This window comes from Macrobrachium rosenbergii, chromosome 53 (assembly GCF_040412425.1).
Source record: "Macrobrachium rosenbergii isolate ZJJX-2024 chromosome 53, ASM4041242v1, whole genome shotgun sequence".
NCBI classification, from domain to species: Eukaryota; Metazoa; Arthropoda; class Malacostraca; order Decapoda; family Palaemonidae; genus Macrobrachium; species Macrobrachium rosenbergii.
In genome coordinates, this window is record NC_089793.1 from 51506082 (window position 1) to 51524543 (window position 18462).

At 43.3% G+C, this 18462-nt stretch overlaps 1 protein-coding gene across 3 annotated transcripts in view; it reads right to left on the bottom strand.

Moving 5' to 3' along the window:
* Positions 1-18462, bottom strand: part of LOC136834457 (gastrula zinc finger protein xLCGF3.1-like) — a 212527-nt gene that overhangs the window by 7980 nt on the left and 186085 nt on the right. Inside the window, exon 2 of one of the 3 annotated variants that reach the window (XM_067097060.1) lies at positions 1863-1986. The exons of 1 other annotated variant lie outside the window; for it this stretch is intronic. The gene's annotated coding sequence lies outside the window, so the exon portion shown is untranslated. Of the gene's footprint in view, positions 1-1862; positions 1987-2830; positions 2892-18462 lie in introns of all 3 variants that reach the window. One more of the 3 variants, XM_067097061.1, reaches the window with a different exon arrangement.

The window sequence follows — 18462 nt, forward strand, 5'->3', positions numbered from 1 at the left end:
CCTTCCCGATTCTGTTTAGAATTAGGTTAGTATTTGAATTTTGGGCCAGTTCCGTTTGAATAGTATTAAGGTTTACTCTTATTGGTTTAGGATCAGTTCATTAGATTTAGGTGAACCTTGTGGTTATAACACACTACCTATTCCCTAAGTGTGTTTGTATAAAGTATGTTTTTTCTAGTTGTATAAAGTATGTTTTTCTAGTTGTAAGTGTGACTTGTACAAGGTTGATTTAATATTTAAGAAATTTTGAGTTTTGTAATAAATATTGTTATTTTTTCTGGTGTTTGTTTACCACATTCATATTCACTGTGTTGTATTATCACTGCCTACGATTCCTTACTAAAAACTTATTAAGAACCTGTAGAACGGCCTCCTCGGGTCGTAACACCCACTATGTTGGTTTTCCATACAAACATAATCCTTAATTTTGTCATTACTTTTATCAATATTACAAGATGATTTCTCATGAAATACAATTCTGCAAGACATAATCAATAAATTATTTGCAATTGCAGTAGGTAATGGTATATTTTCTTCTTTAATACCCTTCTTTCCACATTCTACATCAAAACTCGGTGGTCTTCTTCACTCTTCATAGGCTGGTATCTATATTTTACATTAACTTCACCATAATCAATATATTATGGCTCGCCATTGACTTCTATGGAAGAATCTACAAATAAAGATCCATCAACTGTGATTTTGGTATGCTCATCCTCCAAACTGTCATTTTATTGTTTGATTAAAGGCAAAACTGAGTTTTCAGCTTTCAATCTCGGAGGATGTTGAATATACAGCCTTGAAACAAAGTCAGTTTTCTCACTGTGTTTTGTCACTGAATATTCAGTTTCATCCAAGAAAAGCTTTCAGAATGAACCAACTACAGTATGTCCCCCATTATCGCAGGGGTTAGGGACCACAACCACCTGCGTTAAGTGAAAATCCACATTAAGTTGGTATCCCCCTCTAAAAATGCTTATAACTCCCTATTTTAATAGTTCAAACACAAATATACCTCAAACTATCATCCTAAAACCCTTTAATATAATTTCAAAGTCATCTACAACATTACCCATAAAATATGTGAGAAAAACTAAACTCAAGACCCTATATTCAAGGTCCTGTTTATTTTTTTTGGATAGAGGAAACATTGGGAATTCACAAGTAGACTTAAGTACTGTACCTAAATATTTAAATACAGTGCTCCCCCACTTTTTCTTGGGGATAGGTTCCAGAACCCACTGTGGCAATGCAAAATCCGTGGAAATGCAAAATCCCCTCTAAAAATGCTTATAACTGCCAAATACCCTGTGAACCTTAAACTAAAATGCTTACAACTGTTTATTTTTAAGGTTCACTGCCTAATTTAGTAGTTCAAACAAAAGTATACCTTAAACTGTCATACTAAAACAATTTAATGTCAATTCAAATAAAAATACACCACAAACCATCATCCCATCTTGTACAACTGTTACTCTTTTGTATGTATGCCCCTTAAAATGCTTATAACACTGATTTACTCATTTTAAAATATTAACATTATAATGTAAACACAGCAAAATATCTATAAAATGTTTACTACAAATTAAATAAATCTTTAATACAAATTCAATAAATCTGTCTTTCAGAATGTTTGGCAACTAATCAAGTTACCCCTGTATACAGAAGCATAGCCATTTTCTCTCATAGTATTGAAGTCATCCCGTTTTCTTTATATATTGGTAAAAACAATTAAAATTATCACTAATTCGCTTCTTTTCGTCGAGCAACACTGTTTATTCACTAATTACTGTATATTTTCATATTGTTTTCATGAAAAAAATACAGATTTTTATGATAAAAATATTTTACAGTGTACTTACACTGTAGTAATGTTATCAGCAAATTCTGCGAATCAGTGAAAGTTCCCCGCGGAAAAGTGAACAATGTGTTCCAAAAAATCTGCAACAAAATGAAGCGCGAAAAAGCAGGGTAGCACGGTATGCACTGAAAAACAAATACCAAATTATAAATGCAATCAACAGTGATAAAATATTCCCTTATGTACTGTTGTGTGTTACCCATGCAGTACTTAGAATCAACTAAACTTGTAATGAAAACTCTCTCTCTCTCTCTCTCTCTCCTTGCATTGAAGTCCAAGCACAGTAGCTGGGGATGAGACTGACGGGCTGGTTAAACTGGCTGGGGAGGAGAGTGTAACCTTGTGTTGCCTACGTATGAAATTTGGATTTTAAATATTTTTACAAAATGATTACGGATGAAACATCAACAGTGATAAAATATTCTCTTGTGTAATGTTATAATATATTTGATAACCATAGAGCCAACTAAACTTGTAATGAAGTACGGTACAGTGAATCTGAGAAAAATATGGCAACATGTACCTACATATACACTCATTTGGGACGATCAGTTTTTTATACAGTACATATTACGATGATAATAGATTAATATAATACAGTATAAATGGATTCTGTCAATTAAATAACATTTTACTGATATTTTGCTGTGCTTTTTCATAAAAGGATATGTATGCTGAGAGAGAGAGAGAGAGAGAGAGAGAGAGAGAGAGAGAGAGAGAGAGAGAGAGAGAGAGAGAGAGAGAGAGAGAGAGAGAGAGAGAATGAACTGAGATGATTACACTGGTAAGCGGTTTACATTAATATTAATATTTGTAAATTAGTAAATAATTTTATCATAAAAAAATGTATTTAGTCATGAAAATAAAATGGAAATACAGTAATCAATGAATATTGCCCTACAAAAAAAGGTGCAAATTAGTGAATTTTCTGCGATATATTTGGAGATAAGTTCTACAGACAAAACCCACCATTAACTGAAGGCGCAATTGCTTATCGGCGATCTAGCGGGGACCCACTATATTGCAAAACCTTCAAATAGTGAAATTGCCGGAATGAGTGGATGCACTGAAGTAAACAATTTTCATTCGTGTTATCACAAAATATAAATCTCACAGAATGGTAAGTTGTAAGATCAAAATAATCCTAGCTCATTTTCAGCCTGCTTTCAATGATGCTGCATATCAAATATTCTTATAAAAAACAAGACTCCTCACACCACTAAGGAGTCAATCTGGCACTGACAGAAAACACAATTATATCAGTTAAAAACCAAATTATTTCATAAGACCAACTACACTCCTTAGCATCACAAATTATTTCTAAATTAACAACGTTATGTAGATGCAACCAAATATTCAGTCATTAATGCAAACTGTCATATCTTACATTACAGTAATGTATTGTCAAGTATTTTCAATATCTGATCTTTTTTCTTCAGTATGAAGAATCTTGTATTACATTGGCAATGGAATGTAAATAACAAAAATACAGTAAAAATCTTCTCGAAACTAAAAATTTCTTAAAGTAATTTGTATTTTTCCTAACATACAAACCTGAAGGCCTTTACATAGGATTTAGCTTACAAACTTCCTAACAAGGTAGTCAAGTACCGACAGTAGGGGTGGAAGCCCTGCCCACTCATCGGTCTGCACTCCACTTTGCCCTCGGCCCAAGTATCAGAATGAGGAGTAGCTGAGGTGGGCCATAAATGTGAAGACTTTCAGGTTTGTATGTCAGGAAAATTACAAATTACTTAAAAAATCTGTAGTTTCTTTCAACACAAATACGAACCTTTGGTCTTTACATGGAAAATTTACCCTTTGGTGGGTGGATTCTGGGTAAATCTCTAAACCGACTGGTAGTTCTGCTCACTTGGGCCTCTCTTCCTAGTCTCCAAGACCTGAGGAAGGAGTCCCGTGCCTCTGATCTGGAATGTTCAACTGCCAGACTATTGGACCTTTTGAATTAATGAGTTTGTGTCATTATTTAAAAAAGGGCTTGAATGAACCCAAAGTGTCAGAGGCAATAAAAGGCTACAACAACCAACAGGTTTGTCTTATTGTCAGCCCCTCTCTCCCCTTGCTAGAGAGAGGGGGAGGACTTACATCTAATAATCCACTCTAGATTACTGTATAGACAGGGTACTCAGTTATGTAGGCTCACCTGCATGACACGCCAGTCCAGCATGTGACAGTTCGCCACCTGCCTCTCTTTCACGAGAGAAGAAAGGTAAAACAGAAACGGGAGGAGGCCAGTCACTCACTCGAATTCTCTCTTCGCTACCAAACACCTAAGGCAAGATGCTACTTGTCCCTCTAGGAGAGCCAGGTGAGCTACACAACTTGATGAGCAACCACCACAGGACCCAAGGAAAACGTGTCCAAGGACCTGTGGGCAACATCCCGAAGGTAGAAGGATGTTAATGTGGATTGTTGAGACCACACTCCCGCCCATAATACCTGTAAAACCAACAGGTTCCGGAATGCAAGGGATAGACCAACGTCTCTAACCTCATGAGGTCTTACTCAGAATGTACTTCCTCCTACCTTGTCAGACGTAGAGTACGCTCGCTTGAATGTCTCGCGATGAGAGAAAGAAATCGTGTTCTTGAACACTTCTTTCTTGGTCGAGCCAGCACTAACGAAAGAATCACTGACACTCGAGTCCTCTTAAGACAGTACCACAGCACTCTAACTGGACACAGTAGTATATCGTCCTGATCACTACCAACAAAGTCCTTTAGGGAGGGGACTGAAGGGAACTCAAATCTGGCGTCAGAAGCTGACAGTTTCTGAGTCTTTGCTAAGAGTTCCAGGTCAAACTCAAGTGTAACAGATCCCCAACCCTTCAGGTTCTAGCATCGAAGGAACGGCCGTGTAGCTTGCCGACTCTCTTTGCCAATGCAGAGTAGCTTCTACCTGAGAGAGACCTGGTCGACGACACCAACCACAGAAGACACTTTTCTGAGGGACATTTCACCAATTCATGGAATTTTTCTATGGACCGTATCTCTAAACTTGTCACTAATTTGCTTTTTCTCATACAGCAACACTATCTATTCACTAATTATTGTATTTTTTCATATTGTGTTTGTGACTAAATACAGATTTTTATGATAAAAACAATTTACAGTGTACTTACAATATAGTAATGTATCTATGAAGCTCATTCCAGGTCGGGCCCCAGACTGAGCATAAGTGTACACTCTCTCTCTCTCTCTCTCTCTGTGGGTACTGTGAGATGTGTTTGAAACGATATTACTGTAAAGTGTTTTTGGATGATAGAGCATATTGTACAATATCTAAAATATTTGCAAATTATTTTTATTTTACTTTCCAGTACAAGCAGACTGGTAAATAAAATTAAAATAATTAGAGAATATTTTAAATATTGTATCATAAAAATCTGTATTTAGTCACAAACACAATATGAAAAAAATAGAGTAATTAGTGAATAATCAGTTTTGTTCTACGAAAAAAAGCGAATTAGTGATAATTTTAACTGTTTTACCAATACAGTATATAAAAAAATGAGATTACTTCAATACTATGAGATAAAACAGCTATGCTTATGTATACAGGGGTAACTTGATTAGTTGTCAAGCGTTCTGTAAGACAGATTTATTAAATTTGTTTTCAGGATTTATTTAATTTGTTTTAAAGAACAAGTACTAAACATTTTATAGATATTTTGCTGTGTTTACTTAATATTAATATTTTAAAATTAGTAAATCATTGTTATAAGCATTTTAAGGGGCATATATACATAAGAGTAACAGTTGTAAAAGGTACTAATCTAAGATGACTCAAGGTGTTTTGGGATGATGGTGTGGGGTGTATTTTTGTTTGAATTGATATTAAATTGTTTTAGTATGATAATTTGGGGTATATTTTTGTTTGAATTCCTAAATTAGGCAGTGAACTTTTAAAATAGAGTTGTAAGTGCTTTAGATTAAGGGGTACAGGGTATCTGGCAGTTGTAAGCAGTTATCAGTGTTTTTAGAGGAGATTTTGCATTTCCGCAGATGTTGGATTGCCACGGTGGGTTCTGGAACCTATCCCCGCAAAAAAGTGTGGTGAGAAAAACCTCTCGCTAGCAAGAGACACTGGATAGTCTCCAGGCATGAAGAGACAGACCTTCCACAGACTGGTGATACCTCTCTCCATGCAGCTGGCATTGCAGGTTGTGCCAAGGGGAAATCTCTCTCGGTACCTCAGAAAGTAGAGCTAGCAGCTCTGGAAACCACTCGGCATGTGGCCACATGGGAGCCACCAGGGTCATCCTGAGATTCAGGGTAATCATGACCCTGTTGATCACCTAATAAATCAGACAGAATGGAAGAAAGGTGTAGGCCTTGAGACTGTCCCATGGGTGTTAGAAGGCATCTTCTATAACTGCCCATGGTTCCAGAATGATAGAACAGAACACTGGCAGCTTCTGTTGTACCAGGTTGCAAAGAGATCTATCGTTGGGAGGTCCCAAAGATTGCACAATCTTTCCAGAATGTATGGGTGTAGGGGCCATGTCCCTATCAACTGACCCTGGCAACTCAGCTTGTCTGCCACTACGTTCCAGTTCCCCGGAATGTACCTGGCTGACAGCTCTATCGAGTGTGCTCCCGCCCACTCGTGCACCCACACCGCCAACATGTGGAGCTGAAAGGAAACCAGTTCCCACCTGCTCGCTGATGTATGCCACTACAGCAGTATTGTTACTCTTCAACACCACGGAGTGCCCCATCACTTGATCTTGAAACTCTTGTAGAGCTAAAATGCTGCCTTGAGTTTCAGAATATTGATGTGGAAATGTCTGTTGTTCAGGTTCCACACACCTAAAACCAGCAACTCTTCCAAGTGTGTGCCCTATCAGAAAACAGATGTACCTTGGGAGGGAGAGTGCCTAATGGCACTACTATTGTGAAGTCCCTGTCATCTAGCCACCTGGCTAAGACCTTCCTTACTTCCTCCAAGAACGGAATCGGGAAGAACTGGGTGTCTTCACCAAAGACCAGAAATCTTTTCATTCTCCCTTGAAGGGAACGAAAGTGAAGCTGCCCATGAGGGACCAGCTTCTCCAAGGATGACTGATGACTGAGAACTACTCGTCCTGTTGAGACAAGAATAACTGCACTGCCTCTCTGAACTTGCTGATACTCAAGTCTGAGGGGTAGACTTTAGCTGCTGCCATATTTATCAGCACGCCCAGATACTTTACCCTCTGACTTCTCGACACTGATCGGGACTGCCAGATCGCACCAAAAATCAAGAAGTTGGTCTCTGTCCTGGAACACCTGTGAGCAAGTGCTTACTAGGACTAATCAATCACTGAGATACTTGAAAAGTATCCCGTGTGAATGACCTCAAGCCAATACCAGGGTGACCACTCAGGTAAGCACCTGGAGAGCGGTTGCGAGCCCTAAATAAAGTGCTATCAACTGGAACACTGTCTCCTGAGGGTAAATCGGAGGTACTTGCGAGAGGACTGGTGGATGGGTATTAAAAAATACACATCCTTAAGTCCCCCGAAAGCATGATGTCGGACTCCCTGATGGCACCAAGTACTGACCGTACCGTTCCTACCTTGAACCGAGTATGGTGAACGAATCTGTTAAGCGAGAAAGATCTATGACTGGTCTCCAGCCACCTGTCATCTTCTCTATGAGAAACGATGCCTGTAAAACCCCTGGAGACAGAACTGTCACGACTTCTACAGTGTCTTCATTAGCATCGCCTTCCCATAGAGCGAGGTTCATTGGCGAGCCAGGAACGTATATCTGGAAGCAGGCAGGAATGTCAGAGAGGGGTTACGGAAACTTAAGGTTTCCACTCCATATTGCCAACACGTTGCCCAATGGCTAGACAGGTAACCCTCAATCATTGGCAGCTGGTGGGGAGGAGCGCCGCCCCTACCATCCTTATCCTTCCCCTTCTTACCCTTGCCCCCTTTCCCAGGCCAGGCAGGGAGCTGAACTGAGCGCTGCTGCGCAACCTTCCTAGCAGGGGCAGAAAAAGAATGGGTGTTCTTGCAGGGTTCCTTGGAAGCCTGGGACTTCCTGGAACCTGAGGAAGAAGCGGTAGCCTGACCTAAAGGTCAGGCAGCAATGTCACGCGAAGACCTGGACGGATGCCTTGGCTACTGCCCGGTGAACAAGCAGATCGTTATTTTCATCCTTCGCCTGTCCACGCGGCATCCACTTCTCCTCTAGGGAAGAGGGAAGTGGAACCCAGTACCGGTCCGTTCCTGAGTGCCAATGCCAACTCGGAACCGACAAATCTGTGACCTGAGTCAAGACAGCATCTCTCCTCTTGAGCACCAGGTTTTGCCACAGGTTAGCTGTCTGGTGGGCTGGGCTAGGTCTCCTGAATGTGTCTTCCTCCTTGGAGTTATGAGGGTCCAAAGAGGAAGAAGTGATCTTGGCCACTGCAAGAGACCAAAGAACTATCAATGAAACCGTCTGGAATGCTGCCACGGCAGTCGATTCCACTACCACTGCCTCCTGCTGCGACAGGGAAACTCCCTCTGCAGGGAGGTATTCAGCAACGAACCCAGACACAGGCGAACCATGTCTGAGTCAACCTGTTTGGATGGCAAAGGACTCTTCGAGGTGTTGAAGTATTTCCTCTGGCAAGTGAGAGTCTGAGGAAGTGTCTTGCATGGTTAGCTAAACCTAAGAGAATTGTTCTGTTCATACACAAGAGAATTCACCTGGTCCAAAACACCTTCGGCAAGTCGCAACCATGGCAACCCTATCAAAACTTTGGGTTCCTTTTGGGGTCCCCCAAAAAGCTTCGATGGTTGACAAACAGTTTACAGGGAAAGCCATGATCTCTTCCTAGAGATTGTTGTACTGTTGTATCAAATGGATGATCTCTGAATAACTTCTCTGCAACTTGGGGGTGTCCAAGTCCTGGGGTATAGGGCCCCTCAAGCCCTTCCAGGTCACAGTCTTCCTGGCTGCTCCCTCTGCAGGAGGACCATGCCTGGAGCGCATGCTTCTGTGGTCAGGCTGGGATGGGAGCATGAATATTCCTGGTCCCGAACCTTAGGTCCGTCCGGCTCCCGGCCAACCCGGAGGAGGTGAGGGGGATAGGTGAAAGATGCCTAGCACCCTTCACGGACCTACCAGAGGCCAAAGCCCCAACAAGTGAGGAAGGCTGTGGGCGGTCGTCAACTGGTGGTGACGACGGTCGTACGGGTCAGGGAGAGCGGTCCCATACATGCAAAAGAGGACGGGGGATGTCCCGAGGAGGAGAGCAGTCTCGTTCACACGAGCATGGACGGTGGCTGTCCCGAAGGCGTGATACAGTCTTCTGAAAAGCTGGTGCCTCTACAGTCGAAAAAGATTGGGCGGGGGATCTCCTCTTGCCTTTCCCAGGTGAGCGGAACGGTAGGTCGGCATCACCATTCCCGGACCCTTGCACCATTCCTGTAAGGGAGTGGGCAGGGAATGAGTGAGTGCCTGAACGCTCTGAACTCTCTTGCTGGGCTGGGACGAGGTCCGTAGACCGGGGACCCTTACTGACCCGGGAAGGTGAATTCTTGGGATTGGTACCGGTGCAGTGGGGGTCCACGGTACCCTGGGCAGAGGTTGTTCCTGTACTGTAGGCAGTGGGAGCTGCAATACTGGTAGTACCACTGGCTAGAGATCCAGGACCCTGGCCCTGGGAATGGGCAGGGGGTGATTAAGTGCTTGCACACTCTGAACTTACACTCTCTCGCTGGGTAGGGCCTGTAGAACCGGGACCCTTACTGGCCAGGGAAGGTGAATTTCCGTGACTGGTACCGGTGCACCAGGGGTCCGTGGAACCCGGGGCACCGGTTGCTCCCATTTTATAGGCAGCAGAAGGTGCAGTGCTACTAGTATTGCTAGCGAGAGTTTCCATAGCCTTCTCCATGGAAGAAGGCTTACTGTTAGAAGCCCTACAGGACTTCTTACGGGTCTTTCTTCTCATAACCACCATTGAAGGTCCACTCTCGTATGCCAATTTTGATAGTAGATAGTAGACGACGAGGTCATCGCAGAAAACGTATTCCCCACCGGAGTTGACACCAAGCTGGAACTCGTTGTCTACTATCAAAATTGGCACACGAGAGATTTAATCATGAAAAATAACCCAACCCCACTGACAAGAGATCCTCTTAGACAAACTAATGTCATCTACCAGTTTAAATGCCCTGCCCATGGATGTCCTAGCTCATACATTGGTATGACCACTATGAAACTGTCAAAGAGGATTTCATGTCATGCACAAGGAGCAATAAAAATCCATACTAGAAACGCACACCAGGATGTCATCCCCCATGACAAAATTATCAAGAGCACCATGATAATTGGGAGAGCCCCAGACTCGCGACGTCTACGACTACTAGAGGTGCTCCTCATCCAGCAAGGGAAACCCTCTCTCAATATGATGCAAAGTGCTCTTCCTTCCTACAAATATAAGAAAGGCAATAATACCAAGACCTGTGACCGACCTCAGAACGAGTGACGCCCTCAGCCTAGAGACACAAGATCAGGTGAATAATCCAGCCACCAATAGGAACAGACGTACGAGAACACCAGACTGTGACGTCTCGCAATGTCATGCACCGCTCAGTGATGCCACGCCCCTACCCTGCCAGTCAGCGAGACTGCAACAGTGTGACCTTCATGCCTGAAAAGTAAGCCTGAAGAAAACTTTCACCAGCCAATAGGAGACCAGCTCCCTGCCCCAGCCAATCAAAATTCAGCAAGATGCCTATCCCCTGCTGACCCCCGACTATATATTGAGTAGAAATGTCCATCAACATCAATCTACTCCTACCCTAAGCCGTGATCATACCCTGTTGGAACTGGGAGAAACGTTGGCGAAATAATTGTATACTTTAATTGACAAATACATACAATGCAGAAAACTGTGCGGATTATGTCCTCCATGTTTAAATACACGGATAGGCTATATGGAATCCCTGAATTTCGACTATTTCCCTCCTGAAGATGAATAACATCGGAATGTTACTAGCCCGATGCAGTAGCAGAGAAAAAGCAATAATTAGAAAAATAGAGAAGACTATACAAATTAAATGCAGCTGATGCAGCAATTTCATTCAACATTACTTGCTTAAAAGAGGGTTTTCTCCCGATATTATTATTATATTATTATTATTATTATTATTATTATAAAGGTTGCGAGAAGGCTTTCGAAAAGGAGATGTGAAACCTTATTATATTACAAACATTTATTATAGGCCTCTTGTTTGTCACTTTTTCATAAGTTGTGCTTCAACAGAGATCTTTGACATTGACAGTTTATCTCTGATCCCCTTTATCAGCCAAGAGCCACCAGTATGCAGTAAATATGCTTTGCTGTCGAACTTCTCAGTTCCAGAGGTCCTTTACTCCTCACATTGTTGGACTGTGGAACAGCCTCCCTTCAGAGGATGTCGCGTAGTTGGAACTTCAGAAGTTCAAGCAAAGATGCAATGCATTACTACCTTAAGACTATTCTTGCATTTTAATACATTTTATCTATTTATTAATTTATTTTTTCTTTATTAATAAGTGGGATTTCTTCTTTATGTATTTCCCTTTACCTCTTCTTACTTCCTCCTAATGACCACCATATTCTTTGGAAGCACCAGTAAAACTCTTTACTTTAATTATTGGTAATATTGATGATCAGCAGGTTAGTATATATGCTACTGTACTGATAATTTATGTATTTTATTGACTTACCATGTCAAATTGACCTTGAAATGGAAGAAACCTAGACTAACTAGGTCTAAGGCTAGCATAACCAATCGTGTTGTTTGTTCCTAAACTATAAACCAACCGTCAGTCCTTTACATAAGGAATTACATTCATCGCAGCTGGAAACGGCCATTTAACTTTAAACAAGGTGATGGATTACGTACTTAACTTTGCTTTTAGCTGTTGGCGAGAAAGGATGTTCTCTCTTCCCCTCTCTGCCTGCCGTTCGACTTTATGTTTTAACGTATTATTCATATTGCTGATTTATGAATATAATGTGTTATGTAATGTATGCAAATACAAGTCTTTGTTTTACTTTTGAGCTTACTCATTCATTATTCTGATACAGTGGTTCATATTGATATATGCAAACGCCACAACTTTTATTAGCCGATGATGTGCTAAACTGGTTTTAATGTTGCCAAGGTAACAAGCTTAAACTGGTTTCTCCCTTATGCTGTTTTGCGTGTTTTGGACATTCGTAGGTTGTCTTGGGGATAATTTTATTCCTTTGCTGCGAAGGAAGGTTCGTATGCTGGAAATTTCTTTGACATTTGTAATGTTTTAGTTTCTGCAGATGTTGTAGAGTTTGAGTTTCAGGAGTAAGGGTTCTCTTGCTGGCAATACTTGCAGTATTGCCTGTATGTGCCGATTGCTCATTTTGATTTGTCTATGGGCATGAAGCAGCTGTTGCTTGGGTTCCCAAGGAATCCATGGCTCGACTCGAAGAGAGAGAGAGAGTCCAGAGTGTGTGTGTGTGAACTCATTCCTCCTTCACATTCCTGCACGGGAATGGTGTAAGGGTCCTGGGACAGCGACGGTCTTGTGTAGAAGTTGTAGAAGATAAAAAGTATCATTGTCTTCGTCTTCATTTGCTTGATCCTCTCCCACATCTTCGGGCTCTGGACTCATACTAGTTCCAGAAAGTCTTTTCCCAGAAAAAGTATGTACCCTCTGCTCATGTTTCTTTGGACACTTGGGTAGAGGGCACAACTAATGATCGTCCTGTACGAGGCTTGGAAGCTTTTCAGTGTGCAAACCTCCAAGGAGAATTGTGTCACTTTGGGCAATCGGGTTTCATCGAAACCTCGAGTTACCTTTAGTAGTATCGTGGAGTTACCTCCACGAACTGGTCTCTTTCGATTCCTCGGACACTCCAAGTAGAGAGGAGCAACCGATGATAAATTCATTCGTGATTCGGGAGCTTCAGGTGCGAGAGTCTCGAGGGAGGACTCGCATCACCTGGTACTGAGTTTCTTGAAACCCAAAGCTACACTTTACCAGTACCATGGAATCACTATGAGGGCTAGTATAGAGCCTACCTCTAATCAAGATTCCTTGAATTCTCGGGTAACAGAAGCAGCTGATGTGCAGAAGATTCGTGGTTCAGGAGACTCAGGCGTGCAGTCTTCCAAGGAGACCTGCGTCACCTCAGGTGCTTGGATTTCTTAGATGCCTTGAGTTACCTTTACCAGTATTGTGGGTCACCCTCCCCCGCCCCCCCGGGGCTGGGTTAGCTCCTCTATCGCTGACGAACCTCCAGGACACTGACAAGGGGAGGCTGAGTGCACAACATCCACTCGCTGCCTTCCCCCCTGCCAGTACTCTTCCAAGTACATGGCCAGAATCCAGTAACGGTGCAGCTGATTTGCGAGTCAGAGCACCTGGAGAAGCTATAAATGAGTTCCCCATACAATCTTCTTCGCGCAAGAGGCCAAGCCTTGAAGAAGATGTGGGAACATCTTGAAGACATCCCTAACTTATGCCCAAGAATGCACGGTCGCTCCCCAGGTCAGCCCTTGCTCGTTTGCGCTTAAGAGCTGCTCACTTGAGGATAGCTTCTGTGCACGTTTGCATGAACAGCCCTCCTCGTTCCTGTACAAAGTTAAAGTATACCTTAGTTTAACCAGACCACTGAGCTGATTAACAGCTCTCTAGGGCTGGCCCGAAGGATTAGATTTATTTTATGTGGCTCTGAACCAACTGGTTGCCTAGCAACGGGACCTACAGCTTATTGTGGAATCCGAACCACATTACAGTATACCGAGAAATGAATTTCTATCACCAGAAATAAATTCCTGTAATTCTTCATTGGGCGGACAGAGAATCGAACGCGGGCCTAGGACAGTGCTATCCGAGTACGATATCGACCCATCCAATGAGGAACTTGTTCCTGTACAGGAACTGTGTCAGACCAATAGTGGAATTCGAGAATTCGTTGTCGTCTTCATCTTCGCCGTGTGCTGTCATCTCCTCCCCTTCTTCCAAAGCTAGCAAGTAGAGGAAGTAGAAGGGTGCCTCTCCCAACCTTAGAAGCCTATAGGGCTTCTGACAGCCAACCTTTTTCTGCAGAGAAGGCTACGGGATCTCTTGCTATTGGTATTACCAGTACTGCAACTCTCGATTTGTCTATCTGGCATGGGAGCAACTGCTGCCCTGGGTTCCACTGACCCCCGGTGTAACGGTACCAGTCCTGGGAATCCTTCCCGGTCTGGTAAGGGTTCCCGGTGTACAGATCCAGACCCTACCAAGCAGAGACCGTGAGTTCAGAGCCTGTGGCTCTCACTCAACCCCTGCTCACTCCTATTACAGCTACATTCGGGAAACGGTGCAACGGTCCCGGATTAGTGACATTGGCCTACCAGTCTGCTCACCTGGGAAAGGCAGGGGGAATTCCCCATCCAGTCTTCTTCTCCTGTAGAGACTCTCCTTATAGGAAGACTGTAGCATGTCTTCAAGATGGCCCCTGTCCATGTTCACATGAACAGGAGCGCTCTCCCAGACCCGTCTGCGGCTGCCGTGAACACAGTTTGACAACCGCCCATGACCTTACTCACCTGTTGGGGCTTCGGTCTCCATCAGGTACGGCAAGGGTGCTTGGTATCTCTCACCTGTCCCCTCTATCCCCTTGGAGTTTTCTGGGAGCCAGGAACAGGACGGAACTGGAGTTCAGAAATGGGAACATTCACTACCTCATCCCTTCCCGACCACGGAAGCTTATGCCCTGGATTCGGTCTGCGAACCGGACTGGGGGTATTTTCAAGTGGTAGAATGATTACCAGGGGACTCTGGCGGACGTTCGGAGATCGTCTGTTGGATATGGAAGTTTACAATCTCCAGAAAGAAACTATGGCTTTCGCTGTGGGCCGTTCGTCAGCCATTGGAAGTTTGAGGACATGGGGAGAAACTCTAAAGTGTTGATGGCCCTGCCATGGTTGAGACTTGCCATAGGGGTTGTGAACTACACCTCTTCGTATACTCCTGCCACGGTTATCCTGTAACTCTCCCAACTGCTAAATTGAAGAAGATGGCGGCTACTTCCAAAGGGCGACTTCCTCCACCTTCACTCCAACGTCTTCTATAAGGATGGTGGACAAGAAACATTATAACCTCCAGGGCAGCTAGGCAGGATCACAATGGAAACGGCCCAGGACACGATCAGGACAACCGATGCAGGAGCTATGGAAGTGGTTTGGAAGGAAGGAGCTACAGCAATGGCCAGGAACGTCACCAGCAGCGACAGGAATGATCAGGATGGCTGCAGCAGGAGACCAGGAAGAGCCGCCCAGACAGGAAACAGCAGGAGCAGACAGACCACAGCTATGCCTGAAGCAGTGCCACAGCATACATGAAGGCCAGCAATGGCAGCAATCAATCCACATCGGCGGGAACAGAGTCAGAATGATCCCGACATGGAACTATGCCATTCCAACCAGGTGCTGTGGCCGATCCCGAAGCAACACTGCATGAATGTCGGGACTCCTTCAAGCAAAGATATCCTGATGCTCATTGTCAACCTGAAAGAAAAAGCAAAGATGATTAGTAGAGGGAGACTCCTCTCGCTACGAGGGGAACTGCCCTACGCAGCAAGAGGAGGCCCCTTAGAAGAGGTCACCCGACCGCCCGCAGTCCCCGCACCATGGTCTTTGCCCGACAAGCGAGTGCAGAGGGCGAAGGAGAGAGATCTCTATCAAAGGCGAGATAAGGAAGAATCTCAGGGAGAGAGAAGAAAGGTGGGGAGGCCACCAAGGGCGCAGTGGAAGCGAAACTTACCGACGACGCCGCAATCTCCCCCCAACCCAACCCCGCAACTCTCCATAGCACAGGCAGTGAAAACAACACTCAGCACAGGTAGAAAGGAAGTAGTCATGCCCTTGTACATGGAGGCGGGAGCCGAGAAGGGCGAACTCTTTACGTCGATCAATTTAGGGAGCGAAAGATATTACGTCCCAATCTAAAATCTCGAGCGTACATGGGAAAACGCCTTCAATATCTAAATAAAGGGCTACTGGAAGAGAAGCATTACTACAGTTACACCCCTCTAAATACGCCCTTGGCCGTCAAACCCAAGACACAGATGCAGGGAATGACAGCCTATGCAAGGTTATCAAATTGTGGGTTAGTATTAATAAATATCAAATACATGTCATACATACACAAAAATACAGAAAGATCCTACCGGGATGATAAAGAGCTTGACAACAGTCAGGCAAAGAGATCCAAAAATATGTTTCCAATGCATGACAGCCGAAAGCAAACAAGGGTGGTATTCCCGCCTACCTGACGGTAGTTACTGCCTACCCACCTTGTTCAAGAGTTTAAAGGCCGTATCCAATTTCGCTGTAAGCAATTCTTAATTCAAAGGACCGACGGTTTGTATATCGTGTCGGAACAAATATGATATTTTTATGATAAAATAAAGATGTTATTTTCATAATAAAATAAATTTTTGAACATACTTACCTGGTAGTTATATATATAGCTTAAGTCCCTGACGTCATGGCAGAATTTCAAAAACTCGCGGCAATCGCCGATCGGTAGTCAGGTGAACCACCTGTGCGCCCTCTACCCAGGTACCTGGAACCATTCCAACTATTCCTCAGATCTTCCATGCCCCTAGTCTCTAGGGGGAGGAGGGTGGGAATTTAATTATATATAACTACCAGGTAAGTATGTTCAAAAATTTATTTTATTATGAAAATAACATTTTTAAACATCTAACTTACCTGGTAGTTATATATATAGCTGATTGACACCTTTGGTGGAGGGTCAGAGACAGCTAACATCGTTGGAATTTAATTAAGGGTTGCAAAACCAACTAAAGGTTCCTACCTGTTAAGGAAGCTGACTTCATTGTTTTCCTGCCTCATTATGTCTGCATTCCTTAAGAGATCCAGCGATCCACCCAGGGGGCTGAAAATCTCTAGGGGCTGTCAACCGGTGTATAACCTCTATGTGACTAGACCTCCTCTCAATACCCTAGTTCCGGGCGCTACCAAGGAACAAAATGATCACCTGACTAAAATCAATGATTGTGGAAGACTGCATTCAATCTTCACAAACAACCATAAAATTTCAACCATTCCAAGCAAAACAAAAGGTATTGTTTTATGGAATTGGATTAATGATTGACTTCAATGAAATCGCCCTCATTATGTCTGCATTCCTTAAGAATCAGCGATCCACCAGGGGCTGAAAAAAGGGGCTTCAACCGGTGTATTCTATGTGACTAGACCTCCTCTCAAAAGTTCCAGGCACTTCCAAGGAACTTTCAATTGGGTTATGGGATTGCAGGTCCAGTCTTCACAAACAACCATAAAAAATTTTCCATCCCAAAGTAAGAAAAAGGGTATTGGAGGGTATTACCCTCTCCCACTAGTAACGGACCCAGCGTCCATAGCAGTCTTCATATAATGTTTGGACCTGTTTAAGGTAGTGAGAGGTAAATACTGACTTGCTCCTCCAGAAGGTCGTGTCCAAGATACTCTGAAGGGACCTATTCTGTTTAAGTGCTACAGAGGTTGCAACTGCCCTGAACTTCGTGTGTCTTTAACTTTCAGAATCTTATGTCCGCTTCGCTACCTACATTCTGAATGAGCTTCTTTTATCAATTGCCTGATAAAATAAGACAGGGCATTCTTCGACACCTGTACAGAGAGTTTTTGACTGAGCACAAAAAGCCCTTCTGAATTCCTTCTTAAGTCCTTTGTCCTTTCAGGTAAGTGCCTTTAGAGCTCTTACCTGGGCACAGGACTTTCTCTCTCTTCTCACCTGTGATATCCGTTAGATTAGGAATCTCGAACGTTCTGGGCCAGGGTTGTGATGAGTATTCATTTTTGCAAAAATCTAGTTGCAGTGAGCAGACTGCCTTGTCTTGTCTAAAGTCCATATTTTGCTGAAGAGCATGAATCTCACTAACTCTTTTTGCTGTGGCTAAACTGAACAAGAAAAAGAGTTTTCATGGTGAGATCCTCTTAAAAATGTTTCTGTAAAGGTTCGAACCTTACTCCCCATGAGGAACCTCAGGACCACGTCTAGGTTCCATACTGGTGAGTTCTGTATCCTCTCCTTAGCAGTTTCAGAAGAATCTGAGAAGGTCCTGGAGATTCTTATTGTTAGATAGGTTCAAGTTTTTATGTCTAAAAACTGATGCCATCATACTCCTATAGCCCTTTAATGGTAGAGGTAGGAAAAATTAAGATTCTTCTTAAGATGAAGAAGGAAGTCTGCAATTTGAGTTACAGAGGTACTGGAAGAGGACACAGAGTTGTTCTTGCACCATCCTCTAAATATCTCCCACTTGGATTGGTATACCCTCATGGTGGATGACCTCCTTACTCTTTCGATAGCACCAAGCTGCCTCTTTCGAAAAAGCCTCTAGCTCTTGTAAGTTTTTTGATAGTCTGAAAGCAGTTACTTGTAGCGCTTGGAGGTTTTGGTGATATCTTTCCAAGTGGGGTTGTTTGAGTAGATCTACTCTCTAGGAAGGCTTCTCGGGATGTCCACTATCCATTCCAGATACCTCTGTGAACCAATCTCTTGTCGGCCAGTAAAGGGGCCACAAGGGTCATTCTGGTACCCTCGTGTGAA